Genomic DNA, 8,208 nt, shown 5'->3' on the forward strand with positions numbered 1-8,208 from the left:
ACTGGAGAGAAACCCTATGAATGCAATCAATGTGGTAAAGCCTTTTCAGACCACAGTCATCTCCGAACACATAGAAGAACACATACTGGAGAGAAACCCTACAAATGTAATCAATGTAGTAAAGCCTTTTCGTGTCATAGGTATCTTAAAAAGCATAAAAGAAGACATGCTGGAGACTAACTATGACTATAATCAATGTGGTAAAGCCTTTGTAAAACGCAATCATCCCCAAACAAATAAAACAATATACTGGAGAGAAACCCTATGATTGTAAACAATGTGGTAAATCTTTTGCACATCCCAGTAATCTTCAAATACATAAAAGAACATATAATGGAGAGAAACTGAATGTAATCAGTGTGCTAAAGCCTTTATATGTGTCAGTAGTCTTCAAAATCGTGAGAGGAGCCATACTACAGGGAATCCTAAAAATATAGTTGGTGTGGTGAAGCTTTGCAGTGTATATAGGAGAAAAACTTTTGTGCAGTCAATCTGTTGAAGTCTGCATCTTACAATAGTCTTTGAATACCTGTGAAGATGCCAAGGGCTTATTATTGTAAAGTATTTGGTAAGATTTTATTCAACACACTGCATTCAGTTACACAAGAATATTTTGTAGAAAAAATATTGACAGTGTCAACAATCTGTTCAACCATCATGATGTCCAACTTTACATTGTTTCCCTTGCAAACAAATGTAAAAAATGAGTTTATGAAGCCATTGTGTGGGGTAAAAGGGCCAGTCAAAGAAACACACTCTGGGGGCTGGAGAGATGGCTCAGAGGTTAAGAGCATTGCCTGCTCTTCCAAAGGTCCTGAGTTCAATTCCCAGCAACCACATGGTGGCTCACAACCATCTGTAATGGGGTCTGGTGCCCTCTTCTGGCCTGAAGGCATACACACAGACAGAATATTGTATGCATAATAAATAAAAAAAAAGAAATACACTCTGACCCTGAAACCAGAGCCAAAGAAACACACTCCATCCCTAACCAACTGAGCATGAAACCAACCAATCTCTGAGCAGGAAAGCTAACTTCTTTTCACAGCTGTAGGTAGAGCCTGTCCCCAACAGTCAGGGTACTTTCCCTCCAGAGTTGTAACACTTGCACTAAGAATTTAAATGATAATGTAACCCTTCTAGATTTTATACTTCTCCTTATTTACATGAAATAACTAAATCTAAATAAATAAAATAAAAAAGAAATCAATAGAAAATGCAATATGGCGTCACCAGAGTCTACCTATTCTAGGTAGCAAGACCTGCACAATCCAACACAGCTGAAGCAGGAGAAAATAGTCTTTTTGTTTTTTGAATTTGCTTTGAAATTATCCTAAATCTACACCTTCACATTTACAGGAACAAATTACAAGAGACTTGTAATAGTTTTATATTTTGTGTATGTGGATGTCTGTCCATGTTCATAGGAACCATGTGAGCCACATGTGGGTGTCTGTCCATGTTCATAGGAACCGTGTGAGCCACATGTACAGAAAGGGGTCAGAGGACAACTTTGGGTCTTTGGTTTGCTGCTTCTGTCATCTCATCCACAGGATGCTGAAATTCTAGGTTTGCATTTATGCACCCAGCTTTAGTGGATTCTAGGAATCCAAACTTGGGTACTCATTCTTGTGTGGACAGCACTTAACCCCCTGAACCATATCCCTATACCATCATGTTTTAATTTCATGAGAATAAAAAGTAGCATGTGCTCCTACTTATTTATAAAATATTATGTTGAGTCTTTCATAAAAAATAAAAACAGTTCATGTGCCTTCTATATTAGCTACTTGGGAGGATTAGGCTGGAAGATTTTAAGTTCTAGACCAGTATGCTCAATTTGATGAGACCCTATCTGGAAATAACTTTTAAAATAAAATTATAAAATTAAAAGGGTTGGATAGCACACCTGAATTCCCAGAATGTGGGAAGTGGAGAAAGGAGGATTAGGAATTCAAGGCCAACATTAGCTATATTGTGAATTGGTCAGCCCGAGAATAATGAAACCCTGCCTGGAAGAAAGTGATGAAAAAATGTGAAGAAAGTACTTTAGGAAATTCTGAAAATTATGTTTCAACAAATAATACAAAAAGAAATAAAATGACAAGGGGGGAGGACCTTGGACTTCCCACAGGACAGGGAATCCGGACTGCTCTTCAGACTGGAGAGGGAAGGGGAATGGAGTGGGAGGAGGGGGGAGAGGAGTGGGGGAGGGGAGGGAAATGGGAGGCGGGGAGGAAGTGGAAATTTTTTCAATAAAAAAATAAAATGACAAAAGAAAAAGAGTGGCCGTATTGATTACTCTACTTCAACATGGTTTAACTTGCAGCCCTTCAAGACTAAAAATCAGGGTGGTGGTGGCAGTGCACGCCTTTAATCCCAGTACTCGGGAGGCAGAGGCAGGCGGGTCTCTATGAGTTCGAGGCCAGCCTGGTCTACAATACCTAGTTCCAAGATAGGCTCCAAAGCTATAGAGGAACTCTGTCTCAAAAAATTAAAAAGAAAAGGACTCAAAATCAGATTTTCTATAATATTCCAATTCAGTAAGTCCTTGAAAATTAATTTCTTTAAAGACCTCTAAGGCTTATTAAAAATGAGTTGAAGCTGGGTGGTGGTGCCACATGCCCTCAATCCCCAAATTCCAGGACAGCCAGAGTTAAACAGAGAAATCCTGTCTTGGGGAGGGGAAAAAAAACCCAAAACTAGTTGAGTGCAAGAATTGTGATCCCAGCTTTCTCTTTACACACACTGATCAGGCTTCTCGAGATCAGTGATGTGGAAGACATTATAATCATATAATCAAGCTGCCTTTCTTTTCCCTCCCATGCTAGTTAGTGAACCCCCTACTTGTACATGGCAAGGATTCTGCCTCTGAGCTACAATTCCAGCCCCTGGGTGTTTAAAAAGGTCTCACAGACTTTGCTAGGCTGGCCTCAAACTCACTACTGAATGCGCAGATTATGAACTCAAGCCACCACAAGTTACCCATTTTAAAATGACAGAAAGCTTCAGTCTGTGTCAAACAAGGGAACCACATTGCAGTAATGGAGACCCGGCTGATAGTGGGGTAAGCAGCAGGCCTCATGTGAGCAGCCGCCATACCAGCTAGTTTGGTTGTCTCGGCAGCCCCATGCATACAGCGGCTCTACCTCTCCCACAGTTTGCTTCCTGTACGTAAGTGCGAGTGTTGCAGTTCTAGGGCTGGAGAGACGGCTCAGCGGGTAAGAGCACTGACTGCTCTTCCAGAGGTCCTGAGTTTAATTCCCAGCAACCACGTGGTGGCTCACAGCATCTGTAATGAGATCTGGTGCCCTCTTCTGGCCTACAGGCATACATGCAGACAGAACACTGAATACATAATAAATTTAAAAAAAAAAAGATTAAATTTGTATTTCTAAAGTCAGAAATAATACTGCAGCTTCTTCCGTATATAGTTTAGTAATTACCCTTAATTCAATTAAGAAATTTCTGAGTGAGTGTGGAATGAGGGAACGAAGTCTCAGGCTTTGTCCATTATAAATGCAGACCGACTGCTGACTCATTGAAGCTGTGCCCTACCTGTGAAGACTAAGAAATCCATATTTGTGTCCCAACGTGCAGCATTTTGGAAAACAGTAATCATGACTACTAAATACGGCCTTTCCCTTCCGTAAAAGTTGACACTACTGGGGCCTTAATCTCCAGCTCTTTCTAGATCCCAAAAGCAACCCACCAGGCTTATTTCGTCTGCTTTATCAGGCACTGTTCTGATTTTAACAAACTTTCTTAGTGTCTTAATCCACAAGTTATATAGTGATGTCTTAGCTGGCTACTTCTGAATAGCAAAGACGGTTTCTGTCTTATCAGTTAATCATCTTCAAAGTCCCCCCATAAGTAACGAATTACTTCAGCTAGATTCCCAGTTAATCTAGTCATCGTTTCTGCAGCATGTTTCTGGGTGTCTCACAAAATCTGGAGTAGTTTGCTTTGGGATCTGTTAACACTGTGGTACCAATTAAGGTGCTTTAATTAATTTGTACTGTTTTTGTATAAAATTATAAATATATTTAGTTTAAGCGAGCACATAATTATAGCAGTGTTCTTAATAATAAAAGGTAATCATTAAGTATATCCCAGTAATGTCACATACATAAATAAATGTAAACTGGCTTCATCTGGAAGAACCTGTGAGCTGTGAATTTAAAATAAGAACACTTCAGGGCAATGGCGGCCCACGCCCTTAGCCCAAGGACTTTGGAACCAGAGGAAAGTGGATCTCTTGAATTTGAGTCTAGGCTGCTCTACAGAGAGAGTCCCCAAACAACCAGGGCTATACAGAGACCCTGTGTGTGAGGGGAGGGTTAAAGGACACTCCTTATTAAAATGGTTAATTATGTTAATAACTGAAGGGGGAATATCACATTTAGTACACACAGCCACACTGTATTGTGGAAGGGACAGTAGCTGTTAAGATGATAGACTAAAAGAGATACTAATGTTTAAATACCTAAGGGTGGAATTACCAAATTAAGAATAGCTAATTGGCTGGGCAGTGGTGGCGCACGCCTTTAATCCCAGCACTTGGGAGGCAGAGGCAGGTGGATCTCTGTGAGTTCAAGACCAGCCTGGTCTACAAGAGTTAGGTCCAGGACAGGCTCCAAAACCACAGAGAAACCCTGTCTCGAAAAACAACAACAACAAACAAACAAACAAAAAGAATAGCTAATTGTATATCTGAATTATTGTGTCCATTTTATCCGTGGTTTGTTTAGAGGTAGAACAGTCTTTAAAGGGTCAGACAGTGAATAATTTGCCTTTGTGAGCCCCAGACAGTCTTTACTATGCTTGCTTATTTGTTGTTACATTTCTTTTAAAATATCCAATTCAGTATCTGATCCATATACAGGCAGATGGCGGTTGATCTGTGGTCCACATTACACTAATCACTCCATACTAATTAAGAATTGGTAATGGATTAGAACTATGCTAGCATAGCAGTAATAGCACATCACTAGCCAAAACATCTGGAAATGAAGAATGACTTACTTCCTGGGAATCAGAAATCAATCTTTCGAAACCACTTTATTCACTTGGCATTTGTTCACATGTTGGGAGTGATAAATGAGACTTAGACACTAAGGTAGGCGAGAAATCACACATTCAATTCTATTCTAGTTCAAAACAGCACGAATTATAATTAATATATGATCAAATATGATCAAGGGAATAAGTTTGCCAGTAGCCAGAGGTGATAAAGCATGCCTGTAACTGCAGCAGGAGAGCCTGATCACAAGTTCAAGGCCTGCTTGGGATACGCAGCAAACCCCCACCCAAAAACTAAACCCACAGAAGGGCTCAAGCATACATGTCTCTGGGTGATAATGATGACTTTGAGCAGGGTATAATGCATGCTCTTTCATACTGCTATAGAAAAATATTTATGTATAAACTTTCACACCCAGTCTGAGATCAGTCTCTATCAGCGCAGATCCAAACCATATTCGTTCATTTCCTTTGTGCCAAGTAATATTATAGACCGTAGGTTCAAAAACGACTGCCCCTCTTTACACTACAGACGGAGATAAACTATAAATTAACACACAAAAGTAGACTGAAACTTTCTTCCTTTTGCCATAAATATTTGAAGGGATTCACTCTGATTTGAACATTATACAGTTATCAGGGACAGCAGAGATACAGCAGGGGAACTAACGTAAGACTTTAAGACAATTCTGAAACCATTTCTGACAATTCTGAATCCTCTCAGCCTCTGTGCCATAGTGCTTCCCCTCCTCCCCTGGGAACCAAGGACCTAACAGCTACACTCACACGTACTCAGTTCCTGAACAATTACCCATATACGTATGTTTTGATTCAGTCCCTGAGAGGCCTACGCAGCAGCCACAGTGACAGTACTGAAATCCCCCCCCCCTTGCTTACTCTGTGCACCCAGGTGTCCGATTCTGGGGTGTTGGGGGGGGAAGGGAGGGGTTTCCCCTCGCTCTGTCTAAAGCATTTGATTATGGACACAAGGACTGCTGATTATTCCTGAGTGTCCCACGCTTTTATTAGAAAAAGACCTGTTGGAGACTTTGACTTCCCCTACTGTTCTCCAGGGCTGTAAAAAAGAGCAGGCTGCTCTCTGCCTTCACATGCCCACCTCGCTGAGGAAGGAAGGCTTTGCAGCCACTTCCGGCTGAATCCTCCCAGCTGCCTTGGTCACAGCCCAAGCCTGAGAACTCTGCCTACAACCACCTGCCCCCACTGGCAGCAACTGACTAAAATGAGGAGGGGCCCTGGAGGTGCCGGAGCCCAATTCCAAACAGCCTTCCCGAGCTGCTTGCAAGTTTCACAGAGAACAACTGCTCCCAGCTCCCAGACCGCAGCTGTGGGAAGTTTGGGGTTCAGCAATGCCCAAGCAGAGCCTGTTTTGGTGGCGTGTGCCGGTAGGATTTGCTGAAGAAGACAGGGCAGCAATGGTGAATGAGCTGAGCAGCCTACTTAAAGGGACATCTGCCGGAAGGCAGAGAAGCCAGGACTAAGAAGATCAAAGAAATCTTCTCAAGGTTTGGCCTGCTCAAGGTAATCGAGGTTGATGGTAAAACTGCCTTGTTGCTCAGAAAAGTCAGGGCATAGGTAAGCCTGGGAAAAATTACATTGTACATACAGACCCCAAAGTTCAGGACAGGTAAAAAGGATAAATAAAACCAGATTAGCCTTTGGAATCTGGCACTAGAGACTGGTTACAGCCCCTTCCTGTTCTGTGTGCGGAAACACCCCGTCTCAGCTTGGACTAACCCCCTACAAGATCCAATATTGGGGACCTCCCCCATTTGGTTTCCTAAGGCCCCTCATGACCCATTTGCTCACAAACCCGATCTGCAGGCGCGGTTGAAGTCTCTCCAGATCTCCGACCCCTGGCCACCCTGACACCTGGAAATCTCGCATTTGCTCCAGATTGATGGCTGGGGTATATCCGGAGGGACATGAGAAAAGCTGCAGCACCCCACAGCCAGAACAGCAGCTGCCTGCTCATACCTGCAATCCATGCCTCCTCAAGCCCTTGCTTTGATACCCCTGCCCTCACCCCTGATTTCTGTCAACTAGTGGCAGGGCTAGCCTCCTGGGATATCGTAGATACACATCCCCCACTGCTGCCCCTGGAGGCTGGCAGAAGATTTTCCCCTGGAGGAGATATTTGGGCATGGGGGTCCAGAACATAGATGCCACTTAAAAGAGCTAGATTTTTATACTTCCCCAAAACAATGCTCCATGTGGAGCACAGGGACCTGTGACATCTCCCCCACTTGGCTCCCAGGGGCGAGCAGTGGGACTGTCTCCATGGGTGTCGGGAAGGACTTGGGGCATGAAATGGTATTTATCTGACCAGAGCCTGCTGCTGCCGGCCAGACTAGACACTCCCTAAAGGGGCCCTAGACATCCCTGCTGCTGCCCGCTGGACTAAGCTACTCTCCCTGCTTCTCTGCCGGCACCTCCCAACACCAGCCCGGGCACCCGGAAATCTCACACCCGTTCCAGGTTGGCGATTCTGTGTACATTCGGAGACACTGGTCCCAGAACCTTGAACCTCGCTGGAAGGGACCCTACACCTACTACCCTCAAAGTGGACGGTTTTGCAGCCTGGATCCATGTGTCTCACGTGAAGTCTGCACCTCCACAGGACGACCCAGGACCTTCCAAATGAAAGCTTCAGCATACCCAAAATCCTCTCAAGGAGGCCTGATTCTGCCAGGCTTGCTGATCTTTGCCCTGATGTTTATACCTCAGGACTTAACCTGGACCCTGACTAACTTTGAGACTGGGCCAGCCTTAAGGCTAGCCATTGGAGTTCATCCCCTGAATACCTGGTTTCCCCAGTTAACTTTTGACCTGTATGTTTTAGCAAAAGCTTCTTGGGAGGATACTGACCAAACCCCTGGAAATTTTTATCCTGTATGCAAATATTATGAATGATACATTTGTCCGGGGGAGGGGGGAAGCAGTATGGGGCGGGGGGCTAAAGTATTTTATTGTGCTGCCTGGGAATGTAAAACCAATGTCAATGTCTCCTGGTTGAGGGTTAACAAAAAGGACTTAGTCTCTTTCACCCGTACCACATCAGAAAAAAAATCTATTTTTTTTTATTTTTTTTTTTTTGGTTTTTCGAGACAGGGTTTCTCTGTGGCTTTGGAGCCTGTCCTGGAACTAGCTCTGTAGACCAGGCTGGTC

The sequence above is a fragment of the Microtus ochrogaster genome, chromosome 4 (assembly GCF_000317375.1).
Source record: "Microtus ochrogaster isolate Prairie Vole_2 chromosome 4, MicOch1.0, whole genome shotgun sequence".
NCBI classification, from domain to species: domain Eukaryota; kingdom Metazoa; phylum Chordata; class Mammalia; order Rodentia; family Cricetidae; genus Microtus; species Microtus ochrogaster.